General features: G+C 39.0%; 1 protein-coding gene across 16 annotated transcripts in view; it reads right to left on the reverse strand.

The window, feature by feature from the left end:
• Positions 1 to 27,926, reverse strand: part of ELAVL2 (ELAV like RNA binding protein 2) — a 157,963-nt gene that overhangs the window by 100,832 nt on the left and 29,205 nt on the right. Inside the window, exon 1 of one of the 16 annotated variants that reach the window (XM_082470487.1) lies at positions 25,442 to 27,448. The exons of the other annotated variants lie outside the window; for them this stretch is intronic. The gene's annotated coding sequence lies outside the window, so the exon portion shown is untranslated. Of the gene's footprint in view, positions 1 to 25,441; positions 27,449 to 27,926 lie in introns of those variants that run through there. 16 annotated transcript variants of the gene reach the window in all.

Genomic DNA, 27,926 nt, shown 5'->3' on the forward strand with positions numbered 1-27,926 from the left:
TAGAAACCTAACCAGAGTAGAAACTTATATCAGAGGAGGCTTAGCTCTATTGCTCCAACCCAAATCAAAGTACCCTATAGTCAGCAGCACCCAGAGATACTCCAATGTCACTGATCAGCACCCTAAGAGCACTCAAACTGCTTGATGAGCTTATCTTTCCCATTCTAACTTAGGAGTGAAACGACAGAGAAATGATACCAAGCAGATCTACAATCTGGGTCCAGAATCAGAAGCAAATTGACAGTATAACATTCGGGGACTTCAGTGACTGTTTCACATTTTCTCATTTCCTGGAACACCAAGTGCCCAAGAGGGCTGGGCCATCAGCTTCCTATCAAAAGGGGGAAAGAACCACCCACTTTCTAAGACAGATTGACTGTTAAACACATGTACAGCAGGCCTCAAAGGGGAAAAGGCAAGCTGTCCTGCCAGAGTTCTCAAAAGCTTCTGAGAACAGCAATTTTTAAGAGGTGCAAAGATATATATTAACCCATATTTGATAGACAGCACCCTTTCTCAAATTCAGGACTTAATAAAATACCTTTCTGTTTTAAAAATTCTTAGAATTTGAGAATTCCAAAACATCAACCCTTTTCAGATCAAATAATTACATCTGTCAAACCAGACTAATTATTAAAATTCCACAAAGCTTGTACAATCAATCCCTAGTGTTTAGGGAAATCATTTTAAAATTCATGTGGTTAAAGGCTACCTAATCTTTTCAGTGCCAGTACACCAACCAGTTGGCATTGCTTTCTAAAATCTGGGGAGATTTCCTGACCAATGAAATACAGATAAAATATGGCAAAGTAAGTATTAATATTTCTACCCTCTATTGTTACCGTGATAAACAGAGTGCCAGGAGCATATTGGTTGGTATATATAGCTCCTAGAAAAATAATATTTAATGAAAGCTAAAATGATTAACATTCCTCCTTAATCAAATTTTCCCTCTTATTTTGTTCTACACACACAGAAAACACATGTACGTGCACACACACATACATAAAACACACACACACTACATATCAACAGCTATCAAAATAAACTGCAGGAGTAAAATAACATTATTGCTCTTTAGACATTTAAAAACACATTTTTAAACAATATTTTCAAAGCCAACAACATTGAAAATTAAATTAAGCCCCTACTTTCATAGACCATAAGAGTAATAGGCTCATGATTAAGTGGGTAACTTATTTGTTTACATTTTATATAAAGATTCCCAAAGAGTCCAAGATCCTACCAGTGACTATTTAAGACACTGAAAAGACAGAATTTTAAGTACGAAACAATAATAAGTTCATAATCATTAACAGCATATAAAATTACCCCAAAGGAATGGGACTCTTATAAAATGTAGAACATCTTACACAGAGGAGAAATTTTCAATTGCCAGTATTAGGAAGGAATTTAAAATACCAGGATTCCATGTATTTAAGAAAGAACATTCCTTTGTTTGTTACAAAGCTGACACAAAAAAAGGGCATTTAATGGCAATGTGTCTCCTCCCTGAAAGCGGATTTATTGCTATTTAGCGTATCCAGGGAAGTAGTTCCAAGAGCTAAGCAATAGTTTTTAATGCTGACTCCTCTTCACAACCTGCTCTGTGGTACCCCACCCCCATACAGATCAGAGAAAATGCTTCAATGACTTACTTGATCTCAATATTTTTTCCCACCAAGTTGTGGAATATCGTACATAGGAAGTATACTCATTTTGGTCCTTGGATTTTTCTACTGAGTCTTAATTTTACAAGAAACAAAACTACTAAGAGTAAAATACTTCAGCAATCCAAGGAAGAATGACGAACTTTTCAGGTCCTACTACAGGAGTGCCTAATACAAAACTCAAGTGTTCGAAGGGTGATGAACAGGAAAGCATAACTGTGGTTCAAGCCTTGGTCTCGCGGCTTTCACTGGGTTATTAAGGTTCCGGTTATTTACAAATGTGCAAGCTTATTACATATAAAAGCTCTTAGTTCCAATAAGCTGTAGATAACTTGCTATCTCCACTTTAAAAGCCTCTTCTTCACAATTACCATCCATTTGAAGAGTGATTTGACCCGTACTCTGTCCTCTGAGACATTACATAAAAGGACTCTCACCTACTCAAAAATCAATCTTTTCAATTAGATGAAAACTTAATGAAAGCTGAGATCATCTTGATGAAAGCAAATACTGCCAAAAGGCAAAAACAGCTTCACACTCTTAACGGTAAAGCCAAAGTTGCCAGATTATAATTCTGCTACATAGTCATTACAGTCCAAAGATCTGTGATTTACCTCACTGGGGCAAAGATTTTCTGTAAGTAAGGTATTCAGGGTTTACTGTCCTTACAGGGAGCCTTGACACTACCATTGTCAATTCTACATACAGATTTGATTCCCTGAACAAAAAGGCATTTAGTCATAGTTCTATAATTAAGAATCTTCAAAACAAAGAGTAATATCCCAAGTATGCAAAAAGTATTGAGAACAACTGCACTTGCTTGTGTCCTTTGTACAGATTTCCCTACTGATTCAATTTCATGATCATGGAATACAATAGAGGGACTGAATTTAAGTTTGCTTATCCTGTCACTTTAACCACATTCTCCCTATGGCCAATAATAAGGATGCATTTGATAGACAGGAACCCATAAAGGATGAGGAATAGGATAATGGAAAGCAAAGCTGAATGATGTAGAGTCCAACCCACAAGCATGACACAGTAGCCAATTTAGCTAAGTGGATACAGGTTGAATTAACCTGACCTTTATGGCTACAATGTCCTGATTGATACAATTGATACTATCTGCCCAGCTGAGTCCTGAGCTGCTAACAATAAGATTTAAATGGTCTAAGATCTGAGACAAAAATGAACCAAACTCCAGAATCCAACTTTTTGTTTAAACCCAAAAATGAACCGTCATCCTATAACTAAAAAAAAAGAAAAAAGCAGTTTTCCCACAATGCAAACCGACAAAAGCACTTTGAAAAGAGAAGTATTTTCTGAAAATCATTAATTGAATCTTAAAATATAAGCAGCCCAAAGTAAATGTGTGATCCCTGAGGAAGTTCCTCATACATCATAGGAGCAGTGTAAATACAAACACAAACCAAATGAAGGAATCCGTAAGTCATCTTTCTGTTATTAGGTAAATTTCATGTAATACACATTTAAATGAGACCTGAATGCCAGGCACTGGGAATTCAAATCAGAGTTAATGTGCTGCGGGGGAGGGAGCAGTGGGGGAGATGATGACAGAACTAATAAAAGATGGGCTGAGAGGAGATGAAAAAAGGCAACATGTGTAGGATTTAGGGTTGCTGTAGTAAGATACATGAGTGAATAAAAAGTATGGGCTAAGAATTAATTGACCATGTTCAAGGGAAAAAAGAGTATTTGGCTAGTTCACAAAGTGAACGTTGCATTTGAGAAAGAATGGAGAACATGAATGTTTGAAAGTGCTTGAAATCTGTTCTGAAGGCCACAAGGAGCCAAGGAAGGTTTCAGGCAGGAGTGACAGCCAGAGCTGCCCTTTACCTGTCTTCTACAAAGTTCTGACTCAAATGTGTCTAAATTCTACAGGGCTACTTTTATCCCAGGAGATGGTTCATAAAAATCAATGCTAAAAAGGTTACAAAAGCAGAACAGTACTCCATCTGATCCACAATTTACGTCTAATACCTGGGCCCAGAGAACTCTAGCATGGTTAAAATCATGCACTCGGGAGCCAGACTGCCCAGGTTCTAATTCTAGCTCTGCCACTTACTTTGTGTCTTTGGGCCAGCAACTTAAACCTCTCTGTGCTGCCGTTTCTCATCTGCAAAACTGGTGAATTTTTACTACGTACACCTTAGAGTTCTGATAACTTGAGTGAAAGAATGCAGACTGCTTACAACAGTGCCTGGCACAGAGAAATAGCTTCCAAGTGATGCTGATACAACCACTTCTACTATGCCACATCCTTCTGACATCTGATCAAAGTTACGTAACATTTCCTATGAAATGAAGGAATGTTGATCCAGGAGCCTTTGCAGAGGAGTCTGTGTGTGGGGATGGAGCGAGGAGTCAATTTTTCTGTTCCTATCCTTCCAAAACCACAAGCCAAAAGCTGTGTACCTAGGCGAACACTTCCCTTTTTCAATATGTCTTGCCCATTTTTCCCCTCTCAATGGCTTAAAATGGTTCCCAGGCACACATATGTAATTAAAATTCATTATCTTAAAAGACTGCTTTAGGAAGCCCAGCTATCATCTTTTTTTACGGGTAGATATAATTACAACCTAATAGGCATCATTTAATCAAGACTTAACAATTAGGTTCTTAAATCCAGAACTTGATCATTTTCTTCCTTGATAGGCGCACAAAATTTTCTCCCAGGTGGTGGTCATGTAAAGTGAAGGGCAGAAGAACTATTAAAACCCTTATCATAATGGCCTTCTAAAGTGCTAATTATTACCCAATTATGACAGACATAATCTGAGAGGAGAAAGCCTAACACAACCTAATGCAATCTCATAGCAGCATTTTTCTTTAATTTTTTCACCTCCATCTCGGTGAAAAACAACGGCCCACAAAAAGCCCAAAATAGAAGGTAGTATTTAACTCTCACCTACTACTTTCTAAACAAGAAAACAAAGTCATTGGTAACAGCATCCAACCCTTCCCCTGGTTCTGACATCAGCAAATCAGACCTTGAAAGAAGAAAAGCAACCCTATGCTTGTTTCCCATCCCACATTTTAGACATAAGAAACAGAGACCCTGAGAAACGGTGCCCTCCTAAGACATTCAGGGTCAAACCCAGGCTAGAACCTAGGTCTCCTCCAGTAAAAAAAAAAAAACAGTATTTTGTACTCTACCTCTATCCCATCATGGGAGTACAGAAAACTGAAGTGAGGGCCTACATTTTCAAGCCTGATAGCTGTGTCTCTCACATCTAATTATACTATATCTATCTCCATTTCCAGCTAAATAAGATTAATTCTTAGTCACTGATGCTTAATAGTAACTCCTGCTACTCCCAGCAGCCAACACCCTAGTTTGAAAGGGATGCAGATCACTAATTAGTGCATCATCTATTGAGAGCCTGTAATTGCCTTACCACACCCAAGTCCCTTCTGGCTAGACTAAGCTTCTTTACAGCCCTAATACACCAAACAAGAGACACACAGTTGGGCAAGAAATCTATTACGAATTAGAAAACACTGAGAGGGCTCTATTTATCACTGAAAAGAGAAATCTAATCTCTTTAGTTTTCCTTTCTTTTTCTTTTCTCAAAAGCTATGAGAGGTCTCCCAGCAAATCTAAACCAAGCCTGTGCCTTTAAACTTAGCTGTCCAAGGACTCTAGTGCAAAGGACAGATCTGATCTTTATGCAGGATTCGAAGGATTCTACTGTAGAAACAAAGCCTTAAATTTCTCCTAAGACAATCTCATTATCTTCAGTTTTCCAAAGAATTCCAATTCAGGAATGAATAAAGAAAACAGCTACTGTATGGGGGAGCTTTACTATAGCATCGCACTTAAGCTTTCGTCATAGGTATCATCACCATTCCCATTTTGTAGGTCAGAAACTTGAAGGCTGGGAGAGGTTGGGTGACTTAAATAAGGTCCCTGAATTCTTAACCTCAGGTGTAACCATCAAGCTGTAAGATGAGAGCATTCCTGTTTCTTACTCTTAGCTTTTCTAACACTGGCAGAAGTAACCAGGCTGTCAGCTCCTACACGGGTCGGTCACCTCACACCCCAAACGGTGCAGCCAAAGAGCAACTGTGCCAAGCTGGCAGGAGCATGCTTCAATGCCAAAAGTGACTCTGAAACCTGCAGTGCAACTTTTCCCCCAACTTCGTTTCCTCTCATTTAAGGGTAACTTGAAATGGACTGCAGCCCCATTCACTTTCTTAAGAAACTAAAAGTGAAATTTTAAAACACTTTTCAAAGGACCAAGGTCCTCATCTTTACCAACAGTTAACTCCTTGTGATCTAAGTAGTGTGAGAAAGAAAAGCTACTTCAGATGACCTGGTGTCTGTGAGTGCAGAATCAGTCTAGAATCCTCAGCAAATGAATCTGCAAAATTAGAAAAATTCAACTTATTTAAAATAAAGTTACAGTAAAAGTTTAAAACCAATTTTTAAATTTAGTTTGCAGAAGCACACCATGTTTGAAATTCTTGCCCAAATACTAATTTAGATCTATCTTCCTTTGATATGGGTGCCTTCAAGGGCAATGAATATGCTTCTTAAATCTCCTTAGAGGATCTCATTCTCATTTATTAAGCAGAAACCACAGGAAAACTGGCATTAACATCCTCTTCCTGCTCTTCTGAAGCAAGAGCACCTCATTTGGGCTTTTCAGATTAAGAACACATTATGTACCAGTAAACCTTACAGTTGGACCCAGTTTCAAGCCGAAATATCATGAATTGCATAGCACCCCTTTATTCCTTCTAATTTCACTTTTCATTTCCATTTGGAGCTGTATAACACAGATGCAGTTGCCCTCCAGGCTTTTTTCTCCAAACAGCCCTTGACCTTTAGAGACACCCTTACCCTGAGACACCTGCAAGTATGAAATATAAAAGCCCCAAAGATATACAAAAGCAGCACTACTGGAAATAGTCTCAAATTTAATATATATATGTGTGTGTGTTTTGTTTTTTTTTTTAACTGCAGCCTTATTTCTTTAAACTAGGCAGAAATTTTCTCAGGTTGAAGATTTCATTTTTACAGCTACAGGGATTTCCAAAATAAAAAGTGATTAATGTTTCTTATCTTGAATTTTGTGTTTGAAAGGAAATAAAAGTTTCACTGTCATTCATTCAATAAATATTAAGTTCTATGTACACGGAACTATCAGAATACAGAAGTGTCTCTTTGCCCTCAAGGACTTCAAAGTTTTCAGAGAAGTTAGTTTCTTGCAACCTGAAATTCCAAAACATCAATAATCTTCACCACCACCCACCAGAGTTATCCTGGAAAAGGAACTTTGGTATTAAATAGAAATCAACATCATTAAGAATGCTACAATGAACATCCAGGTGCATGCATCCTTTCGAATTATGGTTTTCTCTGGATATATGCCTAGGAGTAGGAATGCTGGGTCATATGGTAGCTCAATTTTTAGTTTTTTAAGGAACCTCCATACTGTTCTCCACAGTGGCTGTACCAATTTACATTCCCACCAACAGTGTAGGAGGGTTCCCTTTTCTGTACACCCTCTCCAGCATTTATTGTTTGTAGAATTTTTGATGATAGCCATTCTGACCGGTCTGAGGTCTGAGGCCCTCATTATAGTTTTGATTTGCACTTCTCTAATAATTAGTGACGTTGATCATCTTATGTGTTTGTTGGCTATCTGTACGTCTTCTTTGGAGAAATGTCTATTTAGGTCTTCTGCCCATTTTTTGATTGGGTTTTTCTGATATTGAGCTGCGTGAGCTGTTTATATACTTTGGAGATTAATTCCTTGTCAGTTGCTTCGTTTGCAAATATTTTCTCCCATTCTGAGGGTTGTCTTTTCATTTTGTTTATGGTTTCCTTTACTGTGCAAAAGCTGTTAAGCTTAATTAGGTCTCATTTGTTTATTTTGGTTTTTATTTTCATTACTCTAGGCGGTGGACTGAAAAAGATCTTGCTGTGATTTATGTCAGAGAGTGTTCTGCCTATATTTTCCTCTAAGAGTTTTATAGTATCTATAAATATATCTATAAATACATAGTATTTATAGTAACCATAATTCAAAAGGATACATGCACCCCGATGTTCACTGCAGCACTATTTACAACAGCCAGGACACAGAAGCAACCTAAATGTCCACTGACAGAGGAAAAGACAAATAAGATGTGGTACATATATGCAATGGAATATTACTCAGCCATAAAAAGGAACGAAATAGTGCCATCTGCAGAGATGTGGATGGACCCAGAGACTGTCATACAGAGTGAAGTTCAGTCAGAAAGAGAAAAACTAGTATCATATAATATCAGATATGTGGAATCCAGAAAAACAGTACACATGGACCTATCTGCAAAGCAGAAATAGAGTCACATATGTAGAGAACAAACTTATGGTTACCAAGGGGGTGGGGGTGAGATGGGATGAATTGGGAGATTGGGATTGACATATACACACTACTATGTGTAAAATAGATAACTAACGAGAACCTAGTGTATAGCATAGAGAACTCTACTCAATGCTCTGTGGTGACCTAAATGGGAAGGAAATCTAAAAAATAGTGTATATATGTATACGTATGACTGTTTCACTTTGCTGTACAGCAAGAAACTGACAACACTGTAAAGCAACTACACTCCAATAAAAATTAGTTTAAAAAAAGAATGCTAGACAACGCTGGTATGGATATTTCTTTTTTTAACTAAACTTTTTTTTTAAACTGAAGTATAGTTGATACACAATATAAGTTACACGTGTTAAATAAAGTGATTCACAATTTTTAAAGGTTATACTCCATTTATAGTTATTATAAAATATTGGCTATAATCCCTGTGCTGTACAATATATCCTTGTAGCTTATTTTATACATAATAGTTTGTACCTCTTAATACCCGTATTATTGCTCCTCCCCCCTTCCCTCTCCCCACTGGTAACCACTAATTAGTTCTCTCTTTGAGTTGGTTTCTTTTTTGTTATATTCACTAGTTTGTTGTAATTTTTAGATTCCACATCTAAGTGGATATTTCTTGATCCCGTCTGGACATATGAAGGCCTTAATATATAACAACATAATGTTCAGGAATTTGTTATCCAAATTAAAAGCCAGGAAATGTTTCAAATTTGCTCATTTAGACTTGAAAGAAATTAATTCTATCAGAATATTAAACAAAGGTGGTATCACAAAAAAATTAAATGGGCACCACCTCACCACCACCAACCCCATTTTGCATTTCAAAGGAAGGGACTACTGTGCCATTTTCTTCTCTCAAGCACCTCAGCAACCTGGAATGTACAAGCGGAGCCCTCTGCCTGACAACAGTGGTTTCGATGATATCTCACCTTCCTCCTTCTTACCCACCTAGTCTTGACTAAATTGGGAGGCGGGGGGAGGGGTGAATAAATGCAGTGGAAGGTTAAAAAAAAAAAGTGCAGGTGTGTTCAACAGCTGACAAAAGAGGTTAAAATTCTATATACACCCACAGTACAATTTAGTCAATTTCTATTTAAAAACAAACTAGGACAATGAAGCCAATGTAGGAAAAAGAAAATGCTTAGGTGAAGTACTCCAAAGTGCATTTTTAGCTCATGTGACCTTCCACAGTGCTCCAAATGTGTGTACGTAGATGTGTGGGCATGTGTGTATTTATAGAAAGAAAGTGTTGAGAACACTATAAAAAAAAATACATGAATAAATCATAGAATGTTTGTGCTACATGGAACTTCTGAAAGCTAGTCACAGCTTTGATTTTTAGGTAAGGAAGATAAGTACCAAGATTTGGACCAAGGTAAAACCTGCTAGTGACAGAACCTGGTCACACTATTCGAGGTTTCAACTCCCAGCACAATCTCACCTTCAATTATTCTAATTCCATGCCTTTATTCTTAAATTTGCACTTCCACTGGAAACATGACTGTCCATTAATACCTGTAATACAGATTTCTAAATTCTAAGGCTCAAGTGAGCTTTGCCCTATTTATCCCAGGAAGACATGAGTCCAACCCAGCAGTTCTCAAAGTGTAGTCCAGGAACCCCTGAGACCTTTTCACAGATCCAGAAGGTCAAAACAATACCTTTTCCTCTCATTCTCTCATAAATGTACAGTAGAGCTTTCCAAAGGTTATATGATGTGTGACAGCTGCTTCTGCATTCAGCCTGGTGCAATATAAGAATACAGCTGACTCCTATTAAGCTAGACATTAAAGAGATGAAAAAATGTAAAATCATGCCACTCTTACCACTATTTTTGTTTTAGAAAAAAACATATATATATATCCTTCATTTTTAAAATGTTATTTTTGTTAATGCTATTGGAGTTTTTTGAGCTAAATATCTGTTTTTAACTTTCTCATCTTAATTTCTAATGCAAAAAATATTGATAAATATAACTTACATAAACATAAGGTCTTTTAAGTCCTCAATAATTTAAGTGTAAAAAGGGGTCCTAAGAACAAAAAGTTTGAGAATCGCTAGTCTAACCCAGTGCTAAATAAGTTTTCTTCCATGGTGATTTTCTGTTGTTGTTGTTGTTGGCTGCGACGGGTCTTGATTGTGGCACTCGGGGTCTTCGTCGAAGCGCGCAGGCTTCTCTCTAGTTGTGGCATGCGGGTTTTCTCTCTAGCTGTAGCGAGTGGGGTCCAGAGCACATGGGCTCTGTAGTTTGCGGCATGCAGCCTCTCTAGTTGAGGCTCGCAAGCTCAGTAGTTTTGGCACGTGAGCTTAGTTGTCCCGAGGCATGTGGGATTTTAGTTCCCAGACCAGGGATCAAACCCAAGTCCCCTGCATTGGAAGGCGGATTCTTTACCACTGGACCACCAGGGAAATCCCATGGTGAATTTTTTAAGCACATACAGATAAACCTTAGAATGGTGTCCTATTGCTCTCCTTACTGTCAAAGAGATGTTTCTCCAGCCCTGGGACTGTGTAAAGTACTTCTTATGCCCAGTACTCACTTTAATCAGTTCAACTTTCTTTGATATAGAATTTCTATAAAACCATGATAGGGGAACCATGAATAAAACTCTATATTCTGGTTCTCAGAGAAGACACTTTATAAAGCATAATAAGTTATGCTTCATGTTGCATACTTACTTTGGTTTAGAGAATACTAACAGTATACAATATGCCAAGTAGCAGTATTCCATTTGCTAGATTCCACCATAGTCAGGCACCAAATCACATTTCATTTCACTCTTGGAGTTCTGCTCCTTCCTTTCTAGGGCTGCTTTTGCCATACCAACCTACATCCTTTATTTCAGTTTTCCTCTCTCCAGGTCATCATCCTACAAAATTGTCCCCAATCTGGTTTCTCTCAAGTTTTCTTCCTACTATGCTCATATTCCAAAGGCTTTACAACACCCTACACCATACATAAAGGGAAACGTTCCTTCCTGAGTTTCAAGGCCCTCTAGAAACCTAACCACCCTCTAATAGTCAAAGCTGTTTCCTCAATATGCTGGGAGTACATCACGTTTAATCCCCCTCTTTTTCTCCGAGGAAAAAAGTCTCCCTCTACCTCTATAAAACCTCCCCAAAGTGCTACTCACATCTACCTAGTTTCACAAACCTTTCCCAACTATGCAGCAGCCCTCACCAAACCCCATTTCCCACAATCAACTCGTCACACTTCCTGACTACAGGCTGTCAACTAGACTTAGCCTAAGGACAGCGTCCATATCCTACCGCTCCTGAACTACCAAAGACCTGGCACAGTGCTAGGCTCTATCGAGGCACCGAACACTAATAAACAGTTGAGATGCAGAGAATACTGAAAATCTGCTAAAATGCTTTGAAAACTACAAGAGGGATTATCTTTTGAAGTAATTAGTAACTGCATGTTAATATTTTTGCAAATTAAAATACATACATGATGCAAAAAGATCATAACTGTTGAACACTATAAAATGAAAGAAATCTAATTCTTCCAACGCACACACCAGAAGTTAAGTTTCATTAACGATTCGAACATTTTCAAAGCCAATACAAACATGTACAAGCACAGGTGAGGAAAGCAAATACTTTAGTAGATACACAGAGGTAGATCTTTCTGTAATGATCTTTGCAACTTGCTTTTTACAGTTAAATATCAGCACATAAGAGAATTCTTTCTTTATAGATGGCTATACAGTGGTCCCTTGGTATCCTCAGGGTAATGGTTCTAGGATCCCCACAGATACCAAAATCCCGAGGATTCCCAAGTCCCAAAGTCAGCCCTCCGTATCCGGTTCTGGTTCTGTATCTGCCGACTGTAAACACAGTATACAGTCCACAGTTGTTTGAGTCTGTGGACGTGGAAACCCACTCCCTGCAGATACAGAGGAGCTGACTATAACAGAGATGGCCCAATTAATATAAATGATTCTCTACCGATAAATATCCAAGGTTTTACTATTTCAAACAATGCTTGCAATAAATACCTTATACAAGAGAGCAAAAATATACATTTAAAGATAGAAACTGTTGGTTCATAGTCAATTTATATTTTTAATTATGCTAGTTGCTGCCAAAAAGCCCTCTAAAAAAACCTATCAACTTACAATCCCACCAAGACATCGCCTGCATTTTTAAAAATGAAATGGAAATAATGCAGCAGTGTCGAGAGGGAACTGGGAGAAGGAAAGGCATGTCAGGAACCAGCTATGGGTTTAGAGTCACCAACCGCTGTCACTTTTTATAAGACATTAGGCAACACCTTTACCACAAATTCCATGTTTATAAAATGAGGGTTTTGGTCAACACTGTGGATAAGGGCCCCTCCAGCTCTGACATTCTCTGACGTCCTTGAATTTGCTATATATAAGAAATGCGTTTTAAATCTGAAGACAAAACACGTATTCTCTTGGGCTGCCCAGAAATAAACAAACAAGTGCTGGGAAAGTCAAACTGCTGCACTGGGAAAGTAAATGCTCTGATAAAACCCCTGCTAGGAATTTAAAAATGGAAGTGAAATTGAGACTGGAGGAAATGGCCACCTTAGAGGAAAGATAAAAAACCATTTCAGAAATAACAAACAAACAAAAAAAGGATCATTTTAATCATCTGGTGGTTTTCCTAGTTAAAACAAGCTGCATCTCAGTAGAAGAAATGCAGCTAAATGGCTATCACAAGGGAGGACCAAAGCACCCTGACGGCTACTAATTAATAAAAAGTCACAAACATCCCTTTCAAGCTCACCATTTGAAAGAGTGGATGTTAACAGGAGATATGATTTGCTAAGCTAAATAAAAGCCTTCATTAACAAGAAGTGACAGGATCACAACCCTGCTGCTGATAAACTGCCAACATACCCTGGCCTTCAAATGAAGGGCTGCCCATTTAACATATTGCAGCTTTAAAATGAGTTGCTTAAGAACAAACAGTTCTATGTCACGGCAGGCCTGCAACATACCAGATGGAGCTGCTGCTGTACCCTGGATTGTGCGTGTGTGTGTGTGTGTGTGTGTGTGTGTACAGGGGCCACGCGTATACCTCAGGAATACCCAGCCCAATAACCCTTCTTAAGATTAGCCATCCTTGATCAGAGCATCCACCTTGGACCTCAACTTCTCTATCTGCTTCCAAAAAGACTCAGTGTTGAGCAGAAAGCAGCCATTCTCCCAACAGCCAAAGGAGGTTTCACACTGCTGTTAGACCAGCCTGGCAGTCATCCCTGGAGCCTGCCTCCTTAATCCTGGCAAACACAGCCACTTCAATCCAGTCTTGAAGCAGGGATTTTTTTTTTTTTAATATAGCATGCTTTAAAGTTGTATAAAACAGGTCATAAATACATGTAAAAGGCATAATCTCAGTCTTGTCAAAGTGGTTACAGAAGCATCACACCAGATCTCTTCCTGTGTGGTCCAAGTACATTGTTAAATTCACCAACTAGGAGACTGCAAATAGATATGGTAAAGTCTTAATTATTCACAGGGATGGATGAAGACAAACAGCACTGTTAACTTAATATTTTAAGATGACTTTTTGTATTATCTACTATCCAGCACTTAAATAGTGTTGTATAGTAATAATTAATGTCCATAAAAAACCTCAAAGTGCTCAGTTTAAATGTTAAGAATTCTGATTAACTACAATTGGTCAAATATGTATGTTATACATGGCAACTTCTCAGTAACCTGAGTACGAAGGCTGAGTATGCCTTAAAGAAAAAAAAAAAAAAAAACTTACATGCAGTATTTACTTTTGGCATGTGTAATTTTAAACTTTATTTTTAAAATATAGGGATCTACTATATTCGAGGAACAAAGCTGTAAAACAGGATCACTGACATCAAGGAGCTTCCAATGTAGTTGAAAACAACATTTAATAAGTGTCCAAAAAATGCAAACAGAGTCTTCCTCTCTGAGGAAAACAATGCGTTAAGAATATACTCTAGTAAATGTAATGATCTAGTAAGTAGGTAGGATATCATTTTAAAATACCATGTCATAAATTCACAGTACTGTTTATAGTTCTGATGATGTCTGTGGGTTGACGAAACAAGCCACATGGAGAATTCGCTTCCTCATTTTCTTTAACCTCTTTTTCTTCTTGTCTTTTTCTGATTACTTAGAGCAATTTCCCAGACTCTACTGCCAGTCTCTTACAAACACACATAGCCCTTTAGAATTAAGGGACTGCCCAAAAGCCATTCAGGTCATTTTAAGAAAGAAGTATTTTTCAATAAATGTCTTCCAAGGTTTCTACAAAGAAAACTGCCTAAGCCTCTCCCATCCCAACGAATGTTTCAAAGACAATTCCAAAATAATATGGTATTTGATTTTAGCTCAAATTTAAATGAATACTGGGAGGAACACAGTATTGTGAAGAAATGGGGTGGGTTGCCTCGATCTGGCAGAGGGATTCTATAAAAGGTTATTCATAAATTAACCAAACAATTCAATCAACGACAAACTATAATTTTGGGCGAGTAGGTAAAGTCCTTTAGACCAAATCAAAAAGCCTAACAGACATTTCTCTTTATAGTTTTTACAACCACAATTTATACACTAGAAAAGTACTATCAAAAAAATGTTGATAACTTATACTTCAAAATTGGGTACAGCAGCGCATTTTCAAAGCCACGAGTGAAGGATGTAGACTACGCAGATAACACTGCTGGACTTGGCAGTGGTTGTATAGTTTTTAGTGTGAAAGCTGGTGAATTACTGGTATACTTGAGAACATTACAGTTTGTTTCTTGGCTGTTTTAAAAAAAAAAAAAAAAAAAGCCAGACCTTTGGTGGGATATAAGCTAGATGGCAGGGATCGGGTCCAGGATGCAAAGTTCACCATGAATTTATCAGGGAGAAAGAGAGTTCAACTTCAGGACCCCTTTCTATTCTAATATTCTAATGCCTATAAAAATTAAAAAACAAAACGTCTGCCTTCGTTGGAGTAAGGCAGGGAGAGGGTAGATGGGAGGGAAGATGAAGTTAACAAATGAACTTCCCTGACCACCCCACACTAAGTTAGGAGCCCCAAAGACTCTTGCCCTTCGTAACACAAATCACCATTATAAATAATAACTTCTAGAGCTTTAACATGTGTCTCCCCCAATACTCTGAGTTTCATGTCCGCAAAGACTAGATCACACTTACCACTATGTCTCAGTATCTAAGACAGTGTGTGGTACACAGTATGAACAAAATGTTTACTAAGTAAATGAAACTAAGGAAACTGAGATGTTTTCATGTATAAGCTGGAAACATAATTGTTTTTAAACTACTGCAGAGTAAAAGAGGTTGATAAACAATCCAAAAAAAGTGAATGGATAAGAAATCAAGAAGACAACAAAGTATCATTAAGGTCAGGAGGCCAGGCACAACACAAGCATAAAAATTTAAATCCTATAAAGCTGTAGGTCTAAAGGAAAGTTTAAAGTTTTAAGAAGCCACTTTCTAGCAAAAAAGAAGAGTGAACATTTTCAAACAGTCATTTAATAAACTGCCAGCAAATCTGCTTCATTTCTTTAGACAATAACAAACAGGAAATAATCATAGGGAATGGGGAAGAGAAAGAGGTTCCAGCCACAATGAAAAATTCCTTACAGATAAAGTTCCATAAAACTCCTTAGGGAAGCTCAATATAAAATACCCAAGACCTGACAACAAGTCCCCTGATCTCTTTATGTTTCTGAATTTCTTAGAGAACTGGGGAACTATAGAAACCTTTCACTCAAAATCTTTGATAGTGGAGGCCAACTTAAAAAAAAAAAAAAAACAACTTAACAGAAATCAAAAGGAAATGCGGGCTATTTATTAAAGTCAAAGGTTAGCATTGCGGTGTCCTATACGATGAAATGATATAAAAAGCTATTCAGCTCTGAATTCTCAATACCTATCTAAACTTCTGCGTCATCTTGTGACGCCCTAAATCTGGCTAAAGAGCACGGAACACCCCTGGCAGGGTTCCACCTGACTGCTATGCTATACTCCTTCGCTACGTGCATAGCCTGTTGGGCCAAGTGTACACCAGAGACACTTGCTTGAAATATGTAGAGACGGTTTTCTTTTATTTTTTTTTAGGTTTACAACAGCTTCACAGAGCACAAGGATAATATTTATAGGCTTGAAAGAGTAAAATATACACAAAGATAAGAAACCAAGGGACACGTTAACAAGAAGCGTCTCTATTCTACAATGTGATGGATTGAAAGATGCACCACTAGCTTCCCAGCTGTGAGAAAAATAAGTATCACTACATTAAGTGGACATATTTATGAGATTCAGAAACTACGTAAAAATTGCACATCTAAGACCTGAACTATGGCATTAAACCAATATTTTTTGCTAAAATTTCCTCATAGTGATTAAAATTTTAATAAGATCACCTATCATTCATGGTTTACCTACAGATGCAAATAAAACTTTCTCAATTGATAGTAAGTTTCAAGTACTGTATTATCTCAATTCCAGACTTTGAATTCAATTGAATTAAACAAATAACTTCCTGAATTTCTACTACAAACAAGTAGCAGACTCGATGCAAGAGATAAAATAATAAACAAGACAGATGTCCCCTTCCTAGGGAAGAACAGAAAGAGTATCTTGAATCTGTATTCTTCACCATCCACCCTCCCTCCAACAGATTTTTCTGACAGTTAAGTTGGAGAAACAAGATAAATCAATAACAATCTTTACTGGGTAGATATTTTGTTGATTCAAGTTTGGACATCATACATCCTATGGAGCACCTGACCTGCAACTTTTTCTCAGAACAAAGATAGGTGCATTTCTAAAAGCCCACCAGATTTGGAACATATTAGTCCCAGAAACCTAACAACTTTAAGGAATAGCCCTTACAGATTCTCTACTACAACGAGCTAGGGTTATCAGAATGTCACCTTCGCCAGGAATAGAGCACACAGTATCACAATCTTTTTTTCTTGATTTTAACAGAATCCTAAAATAAGTCTGAAGACAGTGTCTTCATTTCCTCACTTATAGATCTATACTTTATATAGTTCCAAAAAGTAATCCTGCAAGTGAAGACTGCCAGCTGGCAACAAGACACCAGCCTGTGATGGAATTCTTCCAGAAGTCATCTGGTCACAGACCTAAAAAAAATGCAAGGTCAGAATGCTGGCCCTGGGGAAATAGGTGTGGGCATTCTGCTGGGAGTGCTACAGGTTACAACAGCCCCACCACTGAGGAGCCAAACAATAAGGCCTGGAGATGACACACAGTCGCCAAGCTGCCTCTCGGATCTGTCTCTCTGTCCTCAGCCACCTTAAACTACAACCAACAGAACTACCAGAGGTAGAAAGACCATCATTCTGGAGACCAGGGTAATAGGTAGTGAACTAGGAGTCACAGACCTAAGTCCTTCACACCCACTCAGCAGGATGATTTTAACAAACCACCTGACCTCTGAGCCTCATTTCCCTCATCTGTAAACTCATTATCCCAGGGAACTGTGGTAAGGTCCTGGAAGAACAGAAAACACAGTGCTCTTGTCTCCTGGTCCCATCATTGTGGGCAGTACACCACCTTCAATTACTGATTCCACCTGTTCTTCTGTCCTAACAGCCAGGACTTTCAGCAACTAAAAACAGGCAGCTCCTTACTGTCCCATCAAATACAAAATTTCTTACTCTAATTGCATTCTTACAAGGCAATAATTTAGAAGTTACTTTTAGAAGTTGTACAAAAGGGGAAAAACCAACCCCTTCACTTTTCTTCTCTGGATCACAAACTATGTTGTTCACCAAGAAATCAAACTTTGCCCCCTACTGTCCACAAACAATACAGGTAGATTAGCCAAATCCTTTTTAAAAAGTCCAAGAATCAAGAATACATATTTCCAAAGAGCCAGTTCCACCTGAGGGAATGAGCCTCTCCAGCAAAACAAGGACATGAAGCAGCATACAGGCTGTCCAATCACCTTTCAGAAGTAAGAAAAATAATGTAAATGCCATTAATGGAGAAAAGCAACAGGCAGACCTAAGAACATCAAGAACTGGCATGAGAAAGCTACCATCAGCAGCCTTAAGAACCCGTGTTCCTGGCAGACGTGGTCTTAGGCATGAGCAAGAATCAAGGAGAAGGTACAGATCAGTGTTTTTAAAAGCATCCCAGATTCTAACCTGTCACTGGCTTACTACTACTGGAACTATACTAACAGAGAAGGAGTCCAAGAAACCTTATCATCCTTATGACTTTTTCCTAAATGTTTTGAAAAGTAAATGTTATACACAGAAGCAGCTCCTGGCACATCATGCTATCAAGAGAATAAAACTATGGGGGAGACACTGGAGGCTTCAAGTGGTTATACACACATGCCTGGGATCCGATCTTCTTTGGACAAGAGCAGAATTAAGACAGTTGCAGTGGTGTCTCTCTCCAGCCACAACTTAAACTTGGCAGGTTCTGCATTGCATAAACATTCTTTACCTGTGACTGGACTCCTCGAAAACTAGGAAGTAATTATTCATACAACAAAAGAGAGACCCAAAAGCAGTGACAATGACATGGGAGGGAGGGAGGAGGGAAGACACAATAACTAAGCAAATGTACACACAAAACAACTGAGACCAAGAAAACCACACACTCCTGTCCCCAAAACAATATGCAGAATCCTGGCCATATCCTTAATGCCCAGACTATAGAGATGTGTCCCTTTCTCAAGTCCTCAAACTACTATTAAAGTTAGAGGGGGAGGCTTGTGATATCGTTTTCTGCCACATCTCCTTAAGCAGGCAGACCAAGGTACAAGGACAAGGATGCTTTATAAATTTCTCTAAAGCTCTTGCAGTACCTAGCACTCAGTAATAATGTGTGATGAAACCATAAGTACTACACAAACTTCCTGGCTTCTGAACATGGTCCCAATACAAAAAACGTGAAGATATTTCTTAAGATCCTTCAAAAAAAAACTAGAAGAAAAAACTTTAGATGAATTTGGAAAAGGTCTAGTCTCCAAGGTAACTACCAGCCCACCAAAACCAAAGCCTTTCATAGGAGAAGCTCCATGACAATAATTCTCAACCGTTAGGAAGATAAATAAAACACGATTCTTTTTTTAAAAAACAAATTCTCAATGCCCCACCCCACCCAACAACAAAGACACCCTGGAAGCCCCTCAACAAGACACTCCAGGGCATGTCAAAATAAGCAATATATTCACCTAAAAGAATCATATCATCATGGAAGATGCTTGGTACCAAGAGTTTTTTTTAAGTGCCTCTTCAAAATTAGTTCAGAATAGACCTACAGTATTTTTTAAACTATACACACAGTTAGTTCAAAATTAGTTTTTTTCAAATTAACCACACACTTTCACTCACTCCCAAATATCAAAAAAATGTGGCGTGGCTAGAAACTGCACCAATTTTTAAAACTGCCAGCATTAAGCTCCTATTATTCTGAAAGGTTTTGCTAAGATGTCCAATACAGGGACACATTCTAATTCCTTGTTATGACTGGCCCAGCTCAAGTGGCTGCCAGGAGAGCAGGGCTTTATAGGCATTGTTCCATCCTCAGAAGCTACATTAATGCTGGGTTGATAAAACAGATCTTCATATCTGTGTGCTGGGCTGAACAAAAAGTTAACTAGAAATATAAGTGCTTAAAGTCACCAAAAGGAGAGCTCTACACTGACATTTTCTACCTACTTACCATTCATCTGTATTCATCTCACTAGACATTAACACACACCAAAGTTGCTCTCTGCTATTCAAATTGTGCTATTATGCTCAGGAGTAGATTAATAATATCCACCTTCCTTATTGTAAAATAAAATTACAGCACTGGTCCAAACATGACACGTGGAGCCTCTTTCTACTCTGCTGGCGTATCAGCTTGCTCTACTGCACACGTGGGAGAAAGCTTTGCTGAGTTGCCCTGCTGTTTCTGGAGAGGGAGGTTAGAAAAGGCTGAAAACTGGAAAAAAAAATAAGGGGGAAAAGGAGAGAAGAACAACACACATATAAAACTCACACCTGGTAACCTCTCATATCAGCTCTTTTTTACAGCACTCTTAGAGGAGAATGTCTTTTCTAAGCTGACACCATCAGCAATGAGGTTAGCAGGTGGGCCATGGGCCTCTTTGAAACAGCTCATAACATCCTATTAGTTTTCACAGCACCAAGCAACTTCTGCTGACCTCAAAGCATCTGAACAAATATAAGCAGGCAACAGGCAGGAAGAAATCTCTGCTCCCAAGTGGGGCAAGTCTAAAATCCCAGGGAGAGGGGAAAAAAGGTAAGACACCCTGATGGAAGCACATCTTGTAAAGGAACGAGAAGCTGTCTTGCAACCAGGCATTAAGGAAGAGGAGGTCCAAGACAAGACTTCTCTATGTAAAATAAAGAAGACTTCAAGATGTAAATTTAAGGGTGGGAGGGAGGGAGATGCAAGAGGGAAGAGATATGGGAACATATGTATATGTGTAACTGATTCATTTTGTTATAAAGCAGAAACTAACACACCACTGTAAAGCAATTATACTCCAATAAAGATGTTAAAAAAAAAAAGATGTAAATTTATAAGGAACAATCTAACTTAATTCAAACGTTATTTGCAAACACAAAGAAAATCAAAAGAACTGAAGTCTTCAGAACTACTGCCTTTGTCTAGATACTTTAATAAACTTTTTTAATTCCCATGGCTTTAGGAACTGCAGCATTAGAATCACAAACTCAAATAAGCACAAAGGCCAAGCAACAATGTATTCTGAAGTGAAATAAACCATGCTCCATGTAAAGAGTGTAGTGAATATGGGCTCAGTTTTGCTCCCCCTTCACACATTTTCCAGAGACACAAAATATGGCTCTAGATCTTTACATGATATTTCCCAATGCTTAAATCAACAACTCACTACTTTTTTTAAAACACAGTTCAGGCCAAACAGAACAGCCCCAGAATATGCAGCCCATGGGCCACCATTTGGGACCCGTGGCAGAATCCACTTGTCAGTTGATACCCATTTCTCCCTTTCATCCTCTAATAGTAGCAACTGTCTTGGTGACAGAAAACAATCTTCAGTGAATAAAATGTAACAAAATGCTTAAGAGCCAATGCAAAAGTGGAAGCTGAATAAGAAAAGAAAGGGACAAGTGCCTAGGTTATGCCTGACCCAGAATTGCCAGGCTAGAAGTAGAACTGGCACCGGGCTCCGAAGCATAGACAGGTGACTAAGGGACAAAGGGTTAGCAAGAGGTGTCACAGAGAGAAGAGGAAGGCTGTGGGTGGTTCAAGTTCTTCGCAGGGACAACGGCAAGGAAGGGATGAAAACCTAAAGCACTGATGACCCGGTATTTGGGGAAAGTCCATGAGTCATTCACAGCCATAGGCCAAAAAGGACCCCAAGGGTTTAAACAAAATAAGCCAGAAACCAGTTAAGTAGCACCTAGGGGAGAGAAAGTGGTGTTGAGCAAACTCATACAGAAATAGGCCTTACCTGGGAAGAGGTCATAAAAACTTGCTCACTCTATAATAAACTTTGTATATTTAAAATGTTTTAGATAGTTCTGCAATAAAGGTGGGTGATCCTCGTGTCACCACAAGTACCTCCAGTAGAGCAGCAGCAACAGTGAAATAGAAAAAGCTCACTTTTGAAAAGCAGCTCAGAGGAAATTCAAGATCAAGTACAAACAGTTCCAGGAATATTTTCCCCACCTTACCCAATTCGGTGAATTTATTTTCAAACACACTGTGACTTATTTGCTTTGAGACATACCTCTTATACTTCTGATATGCACAAATGATGCCTAAAGAATAAAAAAGTGTTAAACATCCTTTAAAAACTGAACAAGTGAGCAATTTCCAATAACTTACTTGACAGGGCATCCATCAATGACTTTTCACTTGGGGTGGTAAAAAGGTATTGAAACCAACAGGGGAAAAATGTTATTTCAGTGTAAATTTCATTTTTTTTTTTGATGTATAGGAATAGATCCTTGATAAGAGATTAAACAAAATCCAAATCAAGAAGATATGGGCTAATTACTTTAATGTAAGTGCTTCAATTTTAAAATTTGATTTCTCATTGAAAAAAGATGGAAAATTTAAATTAAGATATTTATATTCCTGGAATGTTAGCTGGCTAACTTCTCATAATTTCACATGCAATCTCTTAGCTTTATTTATATTTTCAAGAAAAAAATGCATTTTAAACTTCCCTTCCAAATTCCATTGATATATTTATATCTATTTCCATATTGAAATGTTCAAAGCCACAATTCTCCCAAAACCTCCCTACAGTCTGGGAATTTTCTCTTTCTCCGTGGCAGAAATACACATTGTATGATGTTATGCTATAAAGATGGTATGTTAGAAAAACAATGGTTCATAGTAACACATTGAAGGCCAAATATATAAAACTCATCTATGGGGACCACCTATTACCACTTTTCCAATTCAGGAAACACTGTCATTCCACTGCCAGAAATCTCATACTTCCAATATGCACATCTTCACCCCATCAATGAGGTGTGAGGTTTCACACTCAAAGAAAGGTTAAGAAACCAAGGGCATAGGTAATTGAGCCAAAACCATATGACGGAAACTTCAGAATACCAGCCTAATTATTTTCCACCTGGCTCTGCTAAACTAAGAATTTCAACCAAAGTGACAAAATCCATTCAGGCAAGACAACTCAGTAGCTAAACTGGCGGCACTGTGTTCACAAGAAGACCTTACATGTATAATATTTGTTTACAAAATCAGAATGGATTTTAAAACAACCTATGAGGAGACAAGGAAGCTTAGAGACTGCCTTGGATGAAAGCTAAAGGCCCACACCGCTAACACGACGGCACCCAAGAACCAATCTGAATGACTTTCTCCCTGCTCTCACCAATGTAAGACAACTCCAATTTTCAAAGTCCTATTTCCTAAATAGAACCTTATTTTAATAGTCTTTACTCCAGAGGGCAAGATGGTAGAAACTGTATGGAAATTTCTGGATATGTGTCTTTCTCCTGGGAAAGAGGGCCCACAGCTTTCTTCAGATGCTCAAAGAGACTCAAAACTCCTCAATCTTAACAAGAAATTTCAATTTTACAGTGACTCCATAATAAGGAAACGCAGGAAAGCTGAGAACTCTGAAATAACTATTGCCCATATTCTCATCAGGAGATAAAATTAGTGAAAAGGAATAGTGAGCTTGAAGTGAGTCTGACCACTGCTAACTAAATGCAAAACAAAATAAAATGAAAATCCATCCCGAAAGAACAGTTAATGGATCTGATATTTGTGAAAATAGGGATTTTTGTGATAGTCCATTAATATAGTCTTTAAAGCTGCCGAAATAATCTCCAGTAATGAATAGCCCACAACAACAAAAATTCTGGAGGGAAAGAAAAGCTAATCATATAGAATATAAATTTCCTTTTTATGAGACAGACTCCTTTTTTAAGCCAAGGGGAAAGGCCAGTATAAATCTATCACTATTAGATTGGACAAGGGAAAAATATACAGAAACCTCAACCTAGTAGTTCAAAATTTATCTGATGCTAAAACAAAACCTTCATGTTTTAAAAAAATCTAACATTTCACTATAACTGTCTCATGATAAATAAGTCTATTGAGAAAAATCATCCAGTTTTTTCAAATAAACAATTTCTAAAAGTGGGAAAGAGGGTCTTGCCTGTCAAACCTTCTTTGCTATTCATTTTCAGTCAGAAACTGACATAATAGAAATCAGTAATATAGACAAGTACTAGGAAAGTGCAAGTTTTTTTAAAAAAAACAAAAAAACATAAAACACAATTACTTGCAAGTAATAAGGCAACCCCCAAATTGGTTTGGCTTTAACCCCAGGCCACCTATTCCTATGACCCTCTCGGTTATCTTACTCCTTATTCCACTCCTTGCCAAAGCACCTATCCTTCTCTTCATAAACCCTGCTTACAAGGAAAACCCTTATCTGTCATCACACAAAACTACCAAGCAACATTGGAAAGGGAAACATACAGCTAAGAATATTAATGAAATTGATGCATTCAACACCAAACCCACAGCTCTGAGAAAATAATACCTTTACCAAAAACAGACATTTTTATGTAGACTAATCTCGGGAAACTTAGCATTGCTAATAGTGGGGATGATGGCTATGAAAATGCACCTAGCCCAGTGGTACAGAGGAGTAGCCTTTTGTTTTGTTTTATACGATGGACTACCAGGCTACTGATATAGAAAGTCGTCTCCCCGTTATAAAAAAAAAGTTCTCCTTTGACCTTACTAAAATTAAAGTCATGATATACATCATGAATGCTAAAAGCCAAATCTGTTCACTTCCTGTTAGTGAAAATTTTCCTAAATACACCATAAAACCTCTGTAGGCTTTTACTAGACACTAATTCCTATTTTTCATTCAGATTTCAAGTTACCAAACCTACTTAAACCGTAAAAAAAAGTGTATATTTTAACACACAAAAGCCTTAAAACAAATTATGGCCTTTCAAGCTTAAGCGTCTTCTGTTTCCACTTAGCACTTGAAATCAAAGAAAAATCGACAAGCATTGCAAACCAACCAGTATCTAGAATCAAATAAATAGATAAATGTTCTTCCCAAATTAGAAACAAAACAATGGATTTGGCATTAGAGTACACAACACGTTGGTTCTGTGAGTAACAAGAACCGGTGAAGACTGCCACATCTGTAAAATGAAATTGCCCAAAGCAAGTAAACATTCTATGCATCTAATGTCCTTCACAGAGTTAATTCAAGAGTTGGGTGTGGCATCACTAGTGCACAGAGCTTTGGATTTCCAACAGTTCTGTAATATAGTATTAGCATAAAGCAGCAATACTGCCAACTAAATATTAACAATCGAGAAAGCCTCTAACCAGGATAAGCTACATAATCTGTGGGTCGCGGTACAAAGTCAAAGTACTGGTCCCCTTGTTCAAAAATCAAGAATTTCAATGGGGAGGCATTATGGTCATGTGCCCATTCAGTGGCCTTGCCTCCAACCAAATACCCATGCTTAAAAAAAAGAAAGAAAAAACACAACATCATCAACACTTTAATGTGGTAGCTTATTATGATTATTGGCCCGTTCAGCTGATTTTCCAAAGAATCAGAAACAGCTGGGGAGGACTGCTATGGGCAGGTTTTCCACAGGGTGGCACACCATCCAGGCCCCATACCATCTCACCTGTAGAGCCCCTCCCAATGCCATCAAAAAAATTAACCTGAAAAAAAAAAAAAAAAAAATTAACCTGACCAGGCTAAATACCCTGGATCTCCAACTTCCCTTACTTCCAAATAAACATTATCCGTGAAAAAGGTGGCAACAAGAATGTAATAATGTGGTAGATTTTAAAAGATTTCAAATGAGAGCAAAAGAACTGACCCTACCATGCAGACCAAGCCATCAAAAAGGTGAAGGTAAAGTCAGTCTTGATAAGATGCTATTTAGGAGTACCCAGCTCTTTGGGGACAAAGAACATGAAGAGTAATTTGCCACTGTGGTGCTCTTGCGCCATGCTGACGCCTGAAAAGCATCATAGATTAAAAAAAAATTTTTTTCTTCCAATCAAATTAAGAGGAAAAGGTTGATCCCAGCCTAGAAGCTGGGGTATTCTGGATGGCTCTGTTGTGTCCTTAAAGAGAACTTGGGACTTCCTTCTAGAAGAGAAGAGAAAGAAACGTTTGAGAGGGCAAAGCAGTAGTTTTTTTTTTTTTAATTATAATAACATCAACAGGAAAAGCACAGAAGGCTAGAATGGCTGAAAGTGGCAACAAGGATTCAGCCAGGAACACCTGTCCGTATACAAAGAACCAAAAGCTGGATTAAGAAATGAGTAAGTAGAGCATTGTTCTTCAGTAACCAGCTGGGAGCTGAGTCTTAACTAAAAGCGCTGAACCAGACAGAGAAGGACCTCGCTTCTCTGGTAAAGAAGCATTAACCAGAACCAACCAACCAAAAAACCAAAACCAAAACAGGAACTCTAACAACCAATACATTCTGAGCCTAGAAAAGGAAAATAAGGTTCAGTAGGAAATAACAGGCCTGGCGGACACTGACCAGTTTTGGGTACCTGTTCTATGCTAGGAGCATATCCTAAAACTAAAATTCTCTTGAACCACGGGGAAAGAGTGTGTGCAGCTTAAACAGCTGACCTGACATGATTTCTAAGAGCAAACAAGACACGGTGAAGGAAACACCTAAAGACAGGGAGAAGGCGCGGGGGAGGGGGGGGCGGGTCTTAAACGCCTAACGCTGGGTCTTTGAAGAGAAAACAAAAAACCTTACTCCCCCGAAAGGTGGCAGCACAGAGTTACCCGAAAGGGCATTAAGGGGCCAGTTTTGAGCACACAAACACAAAAACATTCTCTCAAGACAGAAAAGAAAGTAGAGGAAGCATAGAAAATTGGATGTAACGTGTTTCTTCAAAATCTAATTTTCCCCACCCCAGCCATGATCTTCCAAAAATGTTTTCCTCCTCCCCCCTCTACTCTCTCCCCCATTTCCAAGAGAACTTTCTCTAAGTATGTACCCACCACACACCTGAACAGTGTTAAACCAACATTCCTACAAACGTATTCTGAAGAACAGCTTAAAATCAAAGGCAGTAACTTTGCAGTTCTTCCATCAAAAGAGTCACCCATTTCTAGAACCAAAGGTCCAGATGAGAAAGTAGATCCAGGAAAGCTTTTCCACCCGCTCACCAAAATGGAGACTCCAGGTCAGCTTCCGCAAGAAAGAGCGGCCTTAGCACAAATGAAAAATTCAAACGACTCTGGGGGAAACGATTCTTGACAATGTTGTCTTCAAGGGCAACTGAACAGTATTTCAAACAAACCGATTTTACTTAAAAGGATGGGGAAATTACACCCCAACTGGTATCAGAGTTTTTAAATGGACTTAATTGCCGTAAGTTTGGGGCTGAGCTACGTTTTTATGAAGACAATTATTATGGGTAGGTCCACAAAAATATTAAGTTTTAAAAAGCTCTTTGTCCTTGCCGGACATATTTCGTTTGGCATTAGGCACCATCCTTTGGGGAAGGAATAAAGGAGAGTAGATAGCCGGTAACAAACCCTCCTTTCCTCACATTTTCAGAAAACAGAGAGAGACGATAGGAGATGAACATCTTATCGTAAAGATGATCTTTGAAAATACACACTATTTTAAATGACCATCTGGACAGCTACGGCTCCGTGCCTGTGGCTCACATCTAGAGGCAAGGTTCTGCGCTCCGGCCCTCTAGGATAACAAGTCGGCTTTTAAGGAAACGCCGTGGAAAAACTGTGTGCTGGTCACTGTCACGACCACTGGAGGAGCACCTGCGGGTGAACCGAGGCTGGTCCACCCGAGACTCCACCAGTCTCACCAAGGCACGCACACACGTCCGTGCACCAGGGCGCAGCTGGCCAGCCCTCCTGGCCGAGCTGGAGGCAGCCGTCGCAACCGCCGCGAGCAAGCGAAAACCCAGAGCCTGCCTCGCCCGGCGGCCCGACCCACCCCGCGGTTCCCGCCCAGCGCACGGCTCGCGCGCAAACCCGGGATGCGACCTCGAGCTGCGACCTCGCGCGGCTGCGCCCGATCTCACCTAACACGGCGCAAGGGGAAGAGCGGCCCGAGGATCCTCCCTGCTCTGTCCCGGGCGCCCACGGTCCCAAACCACCTCCGCACACTGCGTGGCCGCAGCAAGTCTCGAGACGCCCCGGGAGCGCCAAGGACCACGCGCGAGGAGGCGCCGTACCAAATGGGCACGCCACCAGACACCACCCGGCTGGAGAACCCAGTGTACGCAGCCTCCCACAAGGCGGAGGCGCCAGTCCACCACAGGAATCCTGCCCTTTTTCTAGAAAAGCCCCCTCCCCCACTTTCCCTCCA

Source organism: Balaenoptera physalus, assembly GCF_965194825.1.
Source record: "Balaenoptera physalus genome assembly, chromosome: 7".
In the NCBI taxonomy this organism is placed as follows: Eukaryota; Metazoa; Chordata; class Mammalia; order Artiodactyla; family Balaenopteridae; genus Balaenoptera; species Balaenoptera physalus.